The sequence below is a fragment of the Tupaia chinensis genome, unplaced genomic scaffold (assembly GCF_000334495.1).
Source record: "Tupaia chinensis unplaced genomic scaffold, TupChi_1.0 Scaffold000294_5, whole genome shotgun sequence".
Classification (NCBI taxonomy): Eukaryota; Metazoa; Chordata; class Mammalia; order Scandentia; family Tupaiidae; genus Tupaia; species Tupaia belangeri.
Window position 1 is genome coordinate 2,184,294 of NW_006159782.1, and position 17,620 is coordinate 2,201,913.

The 17,620-nt window shown below is 46.7% G+C and overlaps 1 pseudogene; it reads right to left on the bottom strand.

The window, feature by feature from the left end:
* Positions 1–16,055: 16,055 nt before the first annotated feature.
* Positions 16,056–16,751, bottom strand: LOC102471555 (ferritin heavy chain pseudogene; annotated as a pseudogene).
* Positions 16,752–17,620: the final 869 nt, after the last annotated feature.

Genomic DNA, 17,620 nt, shown 5'->3' on the forward strand with positions numbered 1-17,620 from the left:
CCCAAAATCCAGACAGGAGAATGAAGGAGAAGGAATTGTGGTGTGGCTATCCCTCCTAGGGGCTGCTTTCTTATTTTCCCTCTTTCTCTCTGTCTCTCCAACAGGCGCATGAGCCCTATTGCAAAAAATTAAAAATGAAAGAGCTGAGGCCTTTAAAAGGTGATGAGATGATTAGGTTGTAATGGCGCTGCCCTCATGAATGGATTAATTCTATCATTGTGGGAGTAGGTTAGTTATCACATAGTGGGCTCCTGATCAAGGAGTTCGGCTGCCATTGTCTTTCCATCTTGAGTGCCCACTTGTTCTTCCACCATGAGATGATGCAGCATGAAAGCTTTGCCACATGCCCACGCCCATGCTCTTGAACTTCCTAGCCTCCAGAACTGTGAGTCAACTAAACCTCTATTTATAATGATCTAGTCTGGGATATCTGTTATAGTAGCAGAAAGTGGATTATGACATTCATGAAACAATTGGCACAGCCCCATGCAGCAGATGCTGCTGATGTCCTTCCAGGTTACTTTACTGGGTTGGTCACCCCTCCTTCACTCCTCCTTCAATGTCTGCATGTTGGCTAAGTTTTCACAGCTGCCCCCAGCTGTTCGCTTCTGTGGAGACTAGCCCTTGGCAACAGGAACCCTCTGCCAGGGAGCTTACCACTCCCCATGGCCCAAATCCAAAGCCTGCCAGGAAGTAGAAAAGACCAGTCCCTTTGCCCTGCAGCCATGCTCCAGAGCCCACGCATCCACCCCTCTGGACCAGGCCAAGGCAAGACTTGACCTGAGACCTGGATGAGTACTGTCTCCCTCACTGACTTGCTTCCCTTCCTCCCTTACAGATATTTTCCTTTAACCAACCTCAGCACCCAGATCCCTCCTCAAGCTAAGGCACTAGCACATTCCACTGTAATTACCCATTCTTGTTATTGGCACCCAGACTAGACTCTCAACTCCCTGAAGGCACAGACTATATCCTATTTACCCTAGTTGAAGGCCTGGCATAGAGCAGGTGCTTCATGTGGTATTCAGTCCATTCTGAGTTCTACATGGCCCCCTTACTTTCCTGTCTCCATCTTCTCCATTTCCTCTCTGTTCTCCAGAAAACCCCTATGTCCTAAGTGATCTCTAAGTTGAGGGAGGGCAGGATGTAGAACTGATCAACCTTCCAATTCCCTTCTTTCTTTTTTCTTAAATAAGTTTATTTATTTATTTCTTCCATGTGAGAAGGATCTTTTATGTTTTTCTTGAGATTTTTGCTATAGGGTGCATGTGCTCACCATAGAGAAAAACAGAGAAAAATAAAGTGAGAAATCATCCCCAGTGGGATGGCCTCACCACAATCCCTTCTCCTCCATTTTCCTCTCTGGATTTTGGGCACGCACGCACACACACACTGGGCATGAGTTCCAAGCAGCCAGGTCCAGGACTCGAACTGCAGTAGACTATGTGGGAATCCAGCGACGCAACCATTACCTCATCTGCTGGTCTGCCCAGCAGGGTCTTGATGCCACTATCCACCCCTAGCCTTGGATGCATGGGGATCGTGTGAGTGTCCTGTGTACTCTGAGTGGTCTCTGGACATGAACCCAGAACCTGCCTGTGTGGGTCAGCTTCCCATAGCGTCATGTTTTAACTCTGCGCCACCATCTGGCACCTGTCCTGTTTCTTGACACGGCGTAGGTTTGAAAGGAACAGATTGGCAGTGAGGTGGGTGTGGGGTAGCAGCTGTGAGCATCCCTAGCACACTAGCACGGGACTATTTGCCTGGGTGGGCGGCTTCCTCTGCTGCCACTCTTTTCTTGTCCCTCACTTTGTGCACGTGGTAACTTCATCACTGCTCTAGGAACCACGGTGTTCCTAGCTTTTCATTCATTCCCGCCCACGCACAGCAGAAACGCACGTCACTGAAGGCTTATTAACTTTCCAGGCAGCATCCAGCTCACGTCCGTGCTGAGTCAGTGCCACCCTGGCTGCCAGAGGGAGCCGCACAGGCTGACTCAGAGAGCGGTGGTCTCAGCGGGCCTCTGCAGCTTCAGAGCATCACACCAGCAGGGATCCGCTAGCACACCCCCTGGAGAGGCTCTCCTGGCTGGGCCTGGACTAATGGCCTCAGGGATGGCTTTGCCTAACTCCCCACAGCTCTCCTGTAAAGTGCATCTATTGTTTTTGCTGTCTGGCATTCATCCCCATCTCTGTGGGAGACCCAGCAGACTGGGCTTCCAGCAAGGTCTTCAGTGGGTGTAGTGATGGGGGAGAGCAACTGACCCAGATGTAGCCACATTGTTTGGCCCAAGCATCTGACCTGTCCTCACCAAAAAGAGGCATTAAAGTTGAAGATAAAAATTATCTTTTTGTAGGACTTGAAATCCAGGAGGAGGTAGGGGCTAGAGTGGCTGCCTCTGGCTTGATACCATGTGAACTCTGAGACTGAAGTCAGTCCTGCAGAAGAAAGAGAAATGGAGAACTGGGGGAACTGAGTTCTAATTATATTCTGGTATCCTAAATCCAGCAGTACTTGAAGCTAGTTTAATATAGGGACTTTTAGACTTCCATGACTCAGTGCCCTCCTTTTGTTTAAATCATCTGAGTTTTCTGTTACTTGAAATTGAAAGAATCCTAACCAATACCAGTGTTTACTATCACATTTAACTAATCCCTTGGCATATTTTTAAAATCGTATTTTATGGGGCCAGCAGATGGAGCAGCGGTTAAGTTGCTGGATTCCTACATGACCAAACATGGCTCAAGCCCTGAACACAGTGGTTTGAAAATCATGCCGGGCAGGTGTGAGAGCGTCGGAGGAGAATAGAGGAGAAGGGATTGCAGTGTGGCCATCCCCCTGGGTGAGGGTAGCTTCTCACTTTCCCTCTCACTGTCTCTGTCTCTTTCACTTTCTTCTTCCGACCCCCCCACACACACACCCGCAAGCACATACACCCTAAGGCAAAAAACTTTTTTTTTTTTTTTTTTTTTGAGGGGAAAAGATTTTTGCAATAGGGTATATGTGCTTGCTGGAGAGACAGAAAGCAAGAAATCACCCCCTGGTGGGGGCAACCACACCACAATCCCTTCTCCTCCATTCTCCTCCTGGGGTTTTGGGGATGTACACACATGAATCCAGTGTGAGTTTCAAGTGACAGGGTCTGGGACTCAAACCACAGTCAGCCATGTGAGAGTCCAACACCTTAACCACGATGCCACCTGCTGGTCCCAGCAAAAATCTCTTTTTAAAAAAATGTATTTTATATCAGGACCAGCAGTTAGCGTAATAGCTATGTCGCTGGACTCCCACGTTGTCAACTGCAGTTCGCGTCCTGCACCCGGTGGCTTAAAACTCACGCTGGGCGCATGTGCGTGCGTGCCCAAGATCCCGAGAGAAGAATGGAGGAGAAGGGATTGCGTCGTGACCATCCCCCCGGGGGGTGATTTCTCGCTTTCTGTCTCTCTCTGTCTGGTGAGCGCACATGCCCTATAGCGAAAAACCTCTAAAAAAAATGTATTTTATATCTCTGAGGTTAGGAGTGTGTCTTACAATCAGTGGTAACATCCTAATGGAGCCACCATTGTCTGCAGATTTGAGAAATTGAGCATAGCTGTTTGGATCATCTTGGCTTTGGCGGAGCTGGGTGCACTGTTGGTACTGCATGTACTGAATTCAGTGCTATTTAAAATGTCTTCATAAGATTATATTGTGATTCAGCATTTGGATAAAAAGTGATTATGCAGAGAGAAAGGCAGGAATACCGAGCAGCAGGGAACGAAGTTAATATTAGTGAAACAACTTTTGTCTTTGGAGAAATAACTCTTTGGCTTTTACAAACCAACAATCGACTGCTTTGTATAACCTAAGGTAGGAAGAGACCTATGCATAGAAATTGTGCTTTATTTTGTTCCTGAGATATGGGTGAAAAGATAGACTCTAGGGCAGATGGTGTATGAGCCATACAACTCTCTGCAAGACTGACCCACATGGTCCAGGGACCTCACTGAACATGCTGGGCATCCGTGTGCCCAAGATGCAGGGCTGGCTGAAGCTGGGGGTGGATTGTGACAGAAGAGCCTGTGGGGTGCCTGTCTCTCTTTGTCCTCTTTCTCTCTCACTCATGGCAGAAAGAAAGAAATTGGGGAAAAAAGGATTTGATGGTCTATCATACACTAAGCAATGCCACTGAGATAGGAAAACTTATGGAATCTCACAGAAGAGATGAAAGGAATTTAGGAGCAACGAGAGTCTCTGTGTCTGGTTTATGACTTGGCAGGGCTATTGTCAAGAAACTGCACTGTCACCGGGGAACCAGCAGTTAGCGTAATGACTATGTTGCTGGACTCCCATGTAGTCGACCGTGGTTCGCATCCCGGACCCGGTGGCTTAAAACTCACGCCGGGCGCGTGTGCGTGCATGCCCAAGATCCCGAGAGGAGAATGGAGGAGAAGGGATTGTGGCGTGACCATCCCCTCGGGGGGTGATTTCTCGCTTTCTGACTCTGTCTCTCTCTGTCTGTCTGGCGAGCGCACGTGCCCTATAGTGCCCTATAGCAAAAAACCTCTCAAAAAAAGAAAGAAAGAAACTGCACTGTCACTGTGCAACTGCTGGCGTGTTTTCTTTCTTAACGGTGTGTCTATAAGCTTTGGAATAAATGATCACTCCTGTTTTGCAGAAGTGTTGTTAAAGTCTCTTGCTCAAGGTCACAGGCTGAGTCTGAGCACCATGGACCTATCATTACATTTCTCCCACTCTCTGTCCTGCTTTCCTATGGGTGAGGGGCCTGGAGAACTGAGGACATCTGCCTGTCCCTGCCCTGCCACCTGAGCACTCGTGTAGACTGAGCAGAGGTAGAATCAAGTGGTCACCGTGGTCTTGTCTTCATTGATATCTGCTCTCAAACCTTTTTAGTTCACTAGCTTGATCCCAAAGAGAGATCTCCTGCCCACCACGAATCCTTACATCTATGATTTGAGTAATGTTGTAATGTCAGTAGGTTATGCCTTGGGTTGTGTTTTTTTTCTTCTCTGTTATTTTGTTTTTACTTTACTGTAAAGTGTGTTCAATCACCAGAGACAGAGAGAGAAAGTGAGAAATCACCCCTCTCCCGGGGGGATAGCCATACCATAATCCCTTCCCCTCCATTCTCCTCCTGGGATTTTGGGCATGCACACACACATGCTTGGCATGATTTTCAAGCCACTAAGTCCAAAACTTGAACTATGTAGTCATCCATGTGGGATGCAGCCTCTTTTACCTCTATGCCCTTTGCTGGTCCCCTTCTGTAAGTATTTTAAAAACATCTGTGCATAAATCAGGATTTCAATAGAGATTGCATAGTCAATTCTCCATCCACAGTAATAATAATATTTGGGGTTGACTCTATGGTGTGATGGTTAAAGCAGCCGGATCCCACATGGCCAATTACACATTCGAGTCCTGGACCCAGAGAAACACACCAGATGTGTGTGTGTGTGCCCAAAATAAAGGAGAGAGAAATGGAGGAGGAGGGATTGCAGTGTGACCTGCCCCATGGGAGGCGCTTCTCCTCTCTTTCTCTCTCTGATGAGTTTATGTATCCTCTGACAAGAAGGGAAGAAAAGAAATAATAATAATAACAATAATAACATTTCTACCAGAGTTGTCTTTGTAGCGAATCTGATAGAGCTCAGCAGTGGTGGCATTTGCTGCTAAGACATTGTGCTCCTCAAGCTGGGACCATAATGTAATGCCTGGATTCGACTCCTGGTCCATCCTGAAGGTCAGAGGAGGTGGTGTGCGCCTTAATCCCAATACCCGGTTGAAACAGGAGGATCATGAACTCAATACTGGCCTGGGCAACAGCAAGATCCTCTTAAAAACAAAAAATAAACTGGACAGGATGGTACTAGCTGTAGTCCCAGTTGGGAAGCTGAGACGGGAGGATTGCAACATGTTGAGATCCTGCTTCAAACAAAACAAAAGATTGAGGGAACCAGCAGTTAGCGTAATGGCTATGTCGCTGGACTCCCACATAGTCGACCGCGGTTCGTGTCCCGGACCCGGTGGCTTAAAACTCACGCCAGGCACGTGTGCGTGTGTGCCCAAGATCCCGAGAGGAGAATGGAGGAGAAGGGATTGCGGCGTGACCATCCCCCCTGGGGGGTGATTTCTCGCTTTCTGTCTCTATGTCTCTCTCTGTCTGTCTGGCGAGCGCACGCGCCCTACAGTGAAAATCTCTCAAAAAAAAAAAAAAAAAAGACTGATAGGAAAATAATAGATTCTATTAACAAAGAGATAGCCTGGATGGTGGTTCAACATACTGACGCTGGACCCAGACTGCTTAGGTTCAAAGCCTGGTTCTATCTCTTACTAGATGTGTGTCCCTGGGGAAGTTGCTTAAACTGTTTCTTCGTCCATAAAATTAGGGTGGTAACAGAAGACAGTAGGACCTACTTCATAGAGATGTTGTGAGGATCACATAGATAATATATACAAATCCTAGAGCCCAGCACACTAATTTATTTAAGCCTTATGTACCATTGACCATGTACTAAGCACTGTTGTTTCACAGAACAAACAATAGTTATGAGCATGAGATAAGTTAGTAGTTGTCAAGTAATCAACCACCTCTCCTGGACTTAGCCATAACCCAGAAATTCCTCCCTTCCTCCTTGGGTTCCTTTTACTTATTTCTTTTTAAAATTATTTTATTTAACTTTATTTATTTATTTATTTATTTTTGACTAGAGAGGGAGAACAATAGAAAGTGAGAAAGCAAGCTGCCAGGTCCAGGACTTAAACCACAGTCGGCCAGGTGGGTGTCCAGCATGCTTAACCACTACACCATCAGCCAGCCCCCTCCTTTTGCTTTTAAGAAGATACCTTGGGGGACCAGCAGTTAGCATAATGGCTGTGTTGCTGGACTCCCATGTGGTCGACAGCAGTTCACGTCCTGGACCCGGTGGCTTGAAACTCACACCGGGCGTGTGTGCGTGCATGCCCAAGATCCTGAGAGGAGAATGAAGGAGAAGGGATTGTGGCATGGCCATTTCTCCTGGGGGGTGATTTCTCGCTTTCTGTCTCTCTGTCTCTGCCTCTCTCTGTCTGTCTGGCAAGTGCACGCTCCCTATGGCAAAAACCTCTTCAAGAAAGAAAAAAGAAGATACTTTGGGGAACCAGCAGATGGTGTAATGGCTACGTTACTAGACTCCCATGTTGTTGACCGTGGTTTGCATCCTGGACCCAGTGGCTTAAATTACTCCAGGCACGTGTGTGTGCATACCCAAGATCCCGAGAAGAGAATGGAGGAGAGGGGATTGTGATGTGGCCATACCCCCAGGGGGTGATTTCTCACTTTCTGTCTCTCTGTCTCTGCCTCTCTCTGTCTGTCTGGCAAGTGCACGCTCCCTATGGCAAAAACCTCTTCAAGAAAGAAAAAAGAAGATACTTTGGGGAACCAGCAGATGGTGTAATGGCTATGTCGCTGGACTCCCACGTACTCGAACACGGTTTGAGTCTCAGACCTGGTGGCTTAAAACATGCTGGGAGCATGTGCGTATGTGCCCCAAACCCTGAGAGGAGAATGGAAGAAAAGGGATTACAGCTTGGCCATCCCCGTGGGGAGTGATTTCTTGCTTTCTGTCTCTGTCTCTCCAGCAAGAGTGTATGTACCCTATAACAAAAATCTGTTTAGGGAACCAGCAGTTAGCGTAATGGCTATGTCGCTGGACTCCCACATAGTCGACCACGGTTCACGTCCCGGACCCGGTGGCTTAAAACCCACGCCGGGCACGTGTGCGTGCGTACCCAAGATCCCGAGAGGAGAATGGAGGAGAAGGGATTGCGGCGTGGCCATCTCCTCTGGGGGGTGATTTCTCACTTTCTGTCTCTTTGTCTCTCTCTGTCTATCTGGCGAGCGCATGCGCCCTATAGTAAAAAAAAAACCTCTCAAAAAAATCTGTTTAAAAAATACTTTGTACATTTCATCTAGCTTTTCCTTTTTTTTTTTTTTTTTAAATAGAGGTTTTTGCCATACGGTGTGTGTGCTCACCAAAGAGAGAGGCAGAGACAGAGTGAGAGGGCATTCCCATCAAGAGGAAAAAGGACAGGCAAGCAGGTGTCATGGTGGTTAAGGTACTGGAACCTGTGGCCAACACTACAGGTACGAGTCTTGGACCTGGTGGTCCAAAAAACACACCAGGTGTGTGTGCATGTGTGCCCAAAATCCTGAGAGGAGAATGGAGGAGAAGGTATTGCAGGGTGGCCATATCTCTGGGGCGGGGGGGGGGGATTTCTCACTTTCCCTCTCTGTCTCTGGCAGACACACATGACCCATGGCAATAAGATCTAAAAAGAGAGAGAGAGAGAAAGGGACTTAGGATGTCACAACACTTCTAGCCCCTGATTTCTTATTTCCCTTTCGAATGCATAGTTGGTTATAAAATGCTTGCTTATTTCAGGGAGGGACAAATGTAATACATCTTTCACTTTTCTATTAAGTCTTGATTATGTCTTAGACATTGTCTTAGACACTGGGTAGGAATAGGCAAAGAAGTGACAATACCTAGGCTTTTGCCATGGGCTGGAGATTCTCCCTGTGTTTTTTTGTTTTGTTTTGTTTTTTTACCTTAGGGTGTGTGCACCCACTGGAGAGAGAGAGAGACAGTGAGAGGGAAAGTAAGAAATCATCCCCCAAGGGGGATGGCCACACTGCAATCCCTTCTCTCTCATTCTTCTTCTAGGATCTTGGGCATGTACACACACGTGCCTAGCATGATTTTTAAGCCACCATGTCTGAGCTTCCAACTGTGGTCGGCCATATGGGAGCCCAGTGACATAACCACTATGCCATCTACTGCCCCCTCCATGCTTCATTTCATCCCAGTTAATCCCTGTAATTCAGTCAGAACAATCTCAAAGCTTTCATGGGAATGTGACCCAGATTTGGGTCCCTTTTTCAGCAGGTCTAGAAGGATCTATTTGGGAGAACTGGGAGCACACTCTTATAATCCCAGCTGTTCAGGAGGATGAGGCAGGAAAATCGTGAGTTTGAGGCTAGCCTGGGCAACATAGTAAGAACCTATCTCTAAATGGATAGATCAATAAGTTAAAAAAAAAAACTCTATTTGAAGTCAGGAAGGGTATAGGAAGAGAACTTATACTGATTCTTTGGGAGATAGAGGCACTTTGCAAAGTTTGAGGATTAGAAGAGAATATTTTTCTTTCTCCTTATGGGTTTAAATGACAATCTCTTGAAGAATTAAGGTTTGACATTGAAAGGAATATATGTATGTCTGTGTGTGTACAGAAGTTCACTAGACAAACTGTATGTGAAATTCTCACACAGGAGTTTGGTTGAAAGCTAAGGGGAGGGACCAGCAGTCGGCATAATGGCTACGTCACTGGACACCCATGTAGTTGACCGTGGTTCGAGTCCTGGACCTGGTGGCTTAAACTTATGCTGTGCGTGCGTGCCCAAGATCCCAAAAGGAGAATGGAGGAGAAGGGATTGTGATGTGGCCCCCCCGGGGGGTGATTTCTCACTTTCCGTCTCTCTCTCTCTCTCTGTCTTTCTGGCAAGTGCACATGCCCTGTAGCAGAAAAAAAGGAAAAAAGAAAGCTCAGGGGAGACCTGACTTGAAGGGTCCTGGCCTGCTCTAGGCCATACTTAGATTCTTCTAACCTCTTTTTCTCCTTGCACTATTCTGCAGGGTATCAACTAAAAATGCTCATGTTGTTGATTCAGATAGTCAATGGATATTTGCTGAGCACATAGTACTACCATCTCAGACTTGGAGAGGTGCACTGCTGGAGGAAAGGGAAGGGCTTCCTGAGGAGTAGGGGTTTACGTCAGAGCAGCTGGGAAAAGCAGGACCTTTGAGAGATTTGACCCTGAGGATGGGGAACAATATTAAGAGCTGGAGGAGCTTGCTCCTGGTGAGGATCCTCTCAGGAAGATCCTGTTGCTTAGCTTCTTTCCCCCTGGGACCTTGGAACAATGCCACCCAACGCAGGAGTCAGTGGGAATCTCTCTGCTCCTACAGGGCTGAGGTAAACATTCAACAAAGCCCCTTCCCCTGGCTCCATGAAGCAACCATTCACCCTGGCTTCTCAAAACAGAATCAAATCACTGGGGATTCAAGGAGGGGTAACAGCCCAGGCCCTTAATCTTCTCATTGTTCATGGTGTTCCAGAGTAACCAGAGAATGCCCTCTGCCACTTAGGAGAGTTCTGGCTGTCTTCAGGCCTTCTGCGGGGCTTGCCTTCTCTCCCATATGAGTTTATGAAGAGATTTTTAAAAAAGGTTTATTTTATTATTATTTTTTAAATTTGACTAGAGAAAGAGAGAAAGGGAAAGTAAGAAAGCAAGCTGCCAGGTCTGGGGCTCAAACCACAGTCAGTCATATGGGAGTCCAGTGTCCCAATCACCACGCTATTTTCTGGCCCCTATGAAGGGATTTTTAAAAGTTTAATTCTTGGGACCAGCAGATGGCATAATGGTTACATCACTGGACTCCCAGGTAGTTGACCACGGTTTGAGTCCTGGACCTGGTAGCTTAAAACTGACACCAGGCGCCAGCAGGTGAGGTTGTGGTTAAGGCGTTAGACTCCCACATGGCCAACTATGGCTCAATTCCTAGACCTGGTGGCTTGCTTTCCCACTCTTCCGTTCTCTGTATGTGTGTGTGTGTGTGTGTGTGTGTGTGTGTGTGTGTGTGTCTGTGGTCAAATTGAATAATAATAATTAATTTAATTTAATTTAATTTAATTTAATTTAATTTAAAAACCCTATGCAAGGTACATGTGCATATAACCCCAAAATCCCGAGAGGAGAATGGAGGAGAAAGGACTGCAGCATGGCCATCCCCCTGGGGGGTGATTTCTTGCTTACTGTCTCTGTTTCCCCCAGTGAGTGCATGTGCTGAATAGCAAAAATCTCTCTTCAAAATTTTTCTTTTCTTCTTTTTTTCAATGAGTGAGAGAAACAGAGAGAGAAGAGCAAGAGAGATGTAGCATCCCAAACAAGGTCCCGATACTGTCGTCCATCCCCAGGACTCAGCCCCAGCTCATGAACACACACGAGTACTCAGTATACTCAGGGAGGTCTCTGGATATGGATCCAGAACCCTTCATTGGGTCAGTTTTGCAGAGGCCTGAGTTACCGCTGCTCTACCATCTGGCCCCAAGGATTTTGATTTTTCTTGTTTTCTGAACAAATAGGCAGTGCTACTCCTGAAAGAAATTCCAGTAAATATGGTTTTCCCTATCTCATTGCCATCAGTTTACCACAGCTTTATCCTCTCTGTGTGGAATATACGTTGTGGAGAAAATAGAGACCCAAGGGGAAAAAAAGAAGCAAGAATCTCTGGCCCGTGGCCTGTGGGAGGGAGGCAGTACATTTTGAGAGGCCAAGGCCAGGAGTCTCGGCACAGTCCCACTCACGTGCAAGGTGGCCCCAGCATGTGCACAGTGAAGACCCAGGAGGGACCTGCGAGGGAACAGACCTTGCATGTCAGAGGGAGCTGCAGTAGGACAGGGGCCGATGTTTCATTAGGGCAGGTCTACTTATTCCTGATTGACAGATGACGTGATTGAAACTCACGGACACTCGTAAACTGCCTAAGGCCACCTGGCCCTCTGGGCAGACCCAGGGTTTGAAACCACAGCTGCCTTCCCTCCATGTTGCCCTACCCTTCTTCTCGCTGACCACCTGCAGGGAGCTGGTACCTTTGGTGTAGTATAATCACCTTGACTCTCGGCATTTTTGTGGCTCCTGGTTTTGTCCTCACTCTTTTCTAAGCCTTAGGAGCAGTGGACCACTGAGAATCCCTGAACTTTCAGGCAAGAAAAAGTAACCACTTCCGAATGGGTTGGTTAGAAGGCAGCACAGCAGGACTTTGGAAGACTTTTCTAGTCAGGGAGAACCTAAGTAGAGAGAGAAACCAGTAGCACCTGTCCCGCCAACACAGAGCACAGATAGAATTCCATCTAAATGCAGGGGCTTTATCTCCTCCTACTTAGTGATGTGCCTCCCAGTGCTGAGGACTATAGAAATGCTGAGGACTACAAAAATGGCTCCATCTGGGACCAGCAGATGGCATAATGGTTACGTAACTGGACTCCCATGAAACCACAGCTGCCTTCCCTCCATGTTGCCCTACCCTTCTTCTCGCTGACCACCTGCAGGGAGCTGGTACCTTTGGTGTAGTATAATCACCTTGACTCTCGGCATTTTTGTGGCTCCTGGTTTTGTCCTCACTCTTTTCTAAGCCTTAGGAGCAGTGGACCACTGAGAATCCCTGAACTTTCAGGCAAGAAAAAGTAACCACTTCCGAATGGGTTGGTTAGAAGGCAGCACAGCAGGACTTTGGAAGACTTTTCTAGTCAGGGAGAACCTAAGTAGAGAGAGAAACCAGTAGCACCTGTCCCGCCAACACAGAGCACAGATAGAATTCCATCTAAATGCAGGGGCTTTATCTCCTCCTACTTAGTGATGTGCCTCCCAGTGCTGAGGACTATAGAAATGCTGAGGACTACAAAAATGGCTCCATCTGGGACCAGCAGATGGCATAATGGTTACGTAACTGGACTCCCACATAGTCGACCGCGATTCAAGTCCTGGACCCACTTAAACTTCATGTCGGGCACTTGTGTGTGTGTGTGCCCAAAATGCAAGAGGAGAAGGGAGGAGAAGGGACTATGATCTGACCATCCCCCCAGGAGATGATTTCTCACGTTCTCTCTCTCTGTCTGTGTCTCTCTGGCAAATGCACACACCCTATAGCAAAAAAATCTTTCTCTCAAAAAAAGGAAATGGCCCCACTGAGGGGTCTAACTTATGTCATGAGGACCCTACCTGTCTCTCTTCTCACTTTTCAGTTCTGCTTGTCATTACTGGGCTTTGTTCTCCAATCTTCTCTTGCCTCCTGATAGCAAGAGGGGTCACTGGCAGTTCTGGGCCTATGTTGTCTTTATAGCTGGTGAAGTTGGAGGAGACAAGAACTCATCTTTTCCTAATTTCAATGGCAAGAGTAAGGGGAGCACTCTGGCCTGGTTTGGTTACATTCTTATCCCAGGAGGAGTACTTTGGTCAGAATTTGTGTGGTCTCTTTGGGGTAGGATTCAAACTCACTCAAACCACAGGGACTAAGGAAGTCTTCTTTCTTTCTTTCTTTCTTTCTTTTTTTTTTTTGAGAGGTTTTTGCGGTTTTTGCTATAGGGCATGTGAGCTTGCCAGAAAGACAGAGAGACAGAAAACAAGAAATCACCTCCCGGGGGGATGGCCACGATGCCATCTCCATTCTCCTCTCAAGATCATGCACACACACGTACTTGGTGTGAGTTTCAGCCACCAGGTCCAGGACTCAAACCACAGTCGATTACATGGAAGTCCAGTGACATAGCCATTACACCAACTACTCGTCCTGGAAGATTTCTGAGGGATAGGAGCAGACTATTCCCTAGAAGGTGCACTGGGCTGACAAAGTACGTCCACTTTACCTATGTGTGCCACCTCCTGGCAGTATGGCTCCTTTTGACCAATCACTTTGCTTCAGTTAGACAACTTCTCCATGCAAGTAATGATAGATTTAATGCGCTCACAGTGAGGAAATGTATTATGTCACACAGCTGAAAACCCAGCAGTGAAGCAGCCTCCGGTGGTGGTACAGTCGCTGCTCAGTAATGCTAGCGGGGGGGGGGGGGGGGGGGCTTTCTCCATCTTTCAGACCAGTGCACACACCCTATAGCAAATTATTTTTTTAAAGGAGAGAGATTTAAAAGACACCCTCAGTGCCAGCCCCACAGAGCAACAGTTAGTTCTGTCCATAAGGCGCCAAATCCACATGGCCAATAGCAGTTTGAATCCTGCCCAAGCATCTTGAAAGACATGGTTGGTGCACATCCATGCATACTCCGTATCCTAGTGGGGGAGAAATAAAGGAAAAAGGACAGTGACATGACTACACACCATTGCGGGGGGAGGTTCTCTCTCTTTCTCTCACTGTCAAGTGCATGTGCCTTCTAGCAATTAAAAGAAAAAGTCTTAAGCAACACTCTAGGGACCAGCAGGTGTCATGGTGGTTAAGGTGCTGGATCCCACATACTTGTCTCTGTGGTCAAGTCCCGGACTCGATAGCTTGAAAAACATGCCAAGCACATGTCCGTGTGTGACCAAAATCCCAAGAGGAGAATGGAAGAGAAGAGATTGTGGTGTGTCCATTCCCCAAGGGGATATTTTCTTACTTCCCCCACCTCTCCTTCTCTCTGTCTCTGGTGAGCACACTTGACCTATGACAAAAGTCTAAAAAACAAACAAAAAGAGACAGTAGAATAAATGCCTGAGACTTTATTGCCTAGTGGTAAAATTGTAGAGAAACAGATAGGAGACTGTCACTAAAGGGGACCCGTGGAAGGACTGCTCAGGAAGCTTGCAAAATACCATTTCTTCTTCTTCTTCCTTCTTTTTTTTTTTTTTTAGGTTTTTGCCATAGGATGTCTGTGTTCACTAGAGAGACAGTCAGAGAGAAATGAGAAATCACCTCCCAACACACCAGGGGGATGGCCACACTACAACTCCTTGTCCTCCACTTTCCTCCTGAGATTTTGGGCACAAATACACACCTGGCATGAGTTTCAAGCGGCAGGTGTGGGACCAGAACCATGGTCAGCCCTGTGGGAGTCCAGCGCCTTAACCACCACACCACTTGCTAGCCGACACACCATTTGCTGACCTGGAAGCTTTTAAAGTAGTTTCAAGGGTATTTGCCTTGTAGTAATTCATTATGCTTGACATTTGCTTTGTGTGGTTTTCTATATCTGTGCTCACTTTTATAGTAAAAAAACAAAAAAAAAAAAACAGATTAAAAAATAAATTAAAACTGCATATTTGCTCAGATTACCCACCTTACTTAGAATCCTTCAGCGGCTCCCTATTGGCCACAAGATAAATTCTAAGTTCTAATCAAGGCCCATAAAGCTCTGCCCGATTGTTTGCCTCATTTTTGGCTCCTATATAAGAAGAGAAGAGAAGGCAGAAAACAAGGGCAGGAACTCCAGGAAGAGGTATGGAACCTGGGGAGCCACAGGAGCCCGGAAAGCCAGGACTGTGCTTGCAGAGTCCAAGGAACCAGCAGCCTGCGGGTCAGCACTAAGAAGGGCTCTCTCCACTTCCTTGCAGCAGTGCCAGTAAGAGAAATGAGGGCAACCCTGCACAGCGCACAACCACCACTGCACTCTCTTAGCAAATCTGTGTGCCCTGTGTTGAACTGGCTCCCTAGGCTTGATATTCTACTTTCTCTGTGTTCTCCTTGATCTCTATTTTTTATAATTTGTTTATATTTTCCTGTTTTACTGTATTGAATCTTGTACAAAATTTACAATCCTATAAAACAAAAGTAGATACGCACAGATAGATTATCTGATTTTGAAATAATGGCTTAATTTTTTTCTTATTAAAAGTAACCTTGGAGACCCAGCAGGTAGTGTGATTAAGGCACTGGATTCCCACATGGTGGACTGCATCTAGTCCCAGACCTGACAGCTTGCTTTCTCACCTTTCCTCTCTCTTTCTCTATCTCTTTCTGTCTGTCTCTGGTGAGCACACATGACCTGTAGTAAATTAAAATAAATAAATAAAGATAAATAAAATAAAATAAATAATTATTTTTAAAATAATTCTGCACATTTATAATATAAGAACTTTTTACTATTTTAACTCTTTTTAAGAGGTTTTTTTTGCTATAGCGTGTGCTCACCAGACAGAAAGAGACAGAGAGACAGAAAGCGAGGACTCACCCCCCAGGGGTCATGGCCATGCCACAATCCCTTCTCCTCCATTCTCCTCTCGGGATCTTGGGCACGCACGCACATGCACCTGGCGTGAGTTTAAGCCACTGGGTCCAGGACTTGAACCGTGGTCGACTATATGGGAGTCCAGCAACATAGCCATTATGCCAACTGCTGGTCCCTAAAAAAAAGAACTTAAGTGTCTTGGTACAATCTATAGGAGACGTAAGAGAAACCCCAACATGCATGCAGTGCCCTGGTGACAGGAAAGTCCCCCTGTGGCTCTGGGGAAGGTAGCCTTCGGCTTAGCTCTCGTCATCACTGTCTCCTGGCATGTGTTTGTCAAAGAGATACTCTGCCATGCCAGATTCCGGGGCTCCCATCTTGCACAAATTAGTTACATGATCACCCAATTCTTTGATGGATTTCATCTGTTCGTTCAGGTGATGCCTTTCAATGAAGTCACACAAATGGGGGTTGTTATTGTCAGTGGCCCATTTGTGCAGTTCCCATAGTGACTGATTCACGTTTTTTCCCAAGTGTTAACGCACACTTTATTGCATTCAGCCCACTCTCCCAGTCATCACGGTCTGCTTCTTGATATCCTGAAGGGAAATGCGGCCACCTCATTGATTCTGCAGCTTCATCCGTTTCTCAGTATGTTCCCTTTCCTCATGAGATTGGTGGAGAAAGTATTTGACAAAGTTCTTCAAAGCCACATCATCGTGGCCAAAGTAGAAAGACATGGACAGGTAGATGTAGGAGGCGTAGAACTCTAAGTTGATCTGGCGGATGATGGCGGCCTCCTGGTGGTAGTTCTGGTACACCTGCGAGGTAGATGCAGTCATAATGGCCAGTGGCTGAGGAGAGGCTGCTGCGCGACGCTAGAGTGGACGCTAGGGCCTTGGAGCTGTCTGAAGGTGCTGCAAGGAGGTGGAGAAGGACTGGTTGTGGGTGACCGGCTGGGATGGGGGAATGAGCACCAAGTTCTGTTCAAGCACTGTTGAAGCAGGAAACCATGGCCACTATTGGCAGAGAATGTCTGGCCATTATTACTGTTTTTAAAAGTTTGCTATTGGGGAGACCAACAGTTAGTAATGGCTATGTCGCTGGGCTCCCATGTAGTCAACTGCGGTTCGAGTCCCAGACCCGGTGGCTTAAACTCATGCCAGGCGCATGTGCATGTGTGCCCAAGATCCCGAGAGGAGAATGGAGGAGAAGGGACTGCGGCATGGCCATCCTCCCTGGGGGGTGATTTCTTGCTTTCTGTCTCTCTGTCTGTCTCTATCTTTCTGATGAGTGCACACACCCTATAGCAAAAACCTCTCAAAAAAAAAAAAAAAGTTTGCTATTGGGTGCGTGCACACACCAGAAACAGGGAGAAAGAAATTGGGAAAGCAAGTTGCCAAGTCTAGAACTTGAACTGTGGTGGACCATGTAGGATTCCAGAGCCTTAATCTTACCACCTGCTGGCCCCTTATCTCAAATGTAATTTAATAATTATAATTCAATAGAGGAGTCAGCAGGTGGCATGGTGGTTAAGGGCACTGAATTCCCACATGGCTGACTGCAGTTCTAGCAGCTTACTTTCTCACTTTCTCTCTCTCTCTCTCGTCAAATTTAAATAAACAAACAAACAAATAAATAAAGTCAATAGAAACTTTTTAATTAAGTCTTATTCTCTCTTTCTCTCTCTCTCTTTTTTCTCTACGTTTTGCTATAGAGCATGCACACTTGCCCAGGAAAGTGAGAAATCACTCCTGAGGGGGAATAGCAATGCCACACTTCCTTCTCCATTCTCCTCTTGGGATTTTGGGCACATACGCACGTGTACCTGACATGATTTTCAAACTGCCGGGTCCAGGACTCA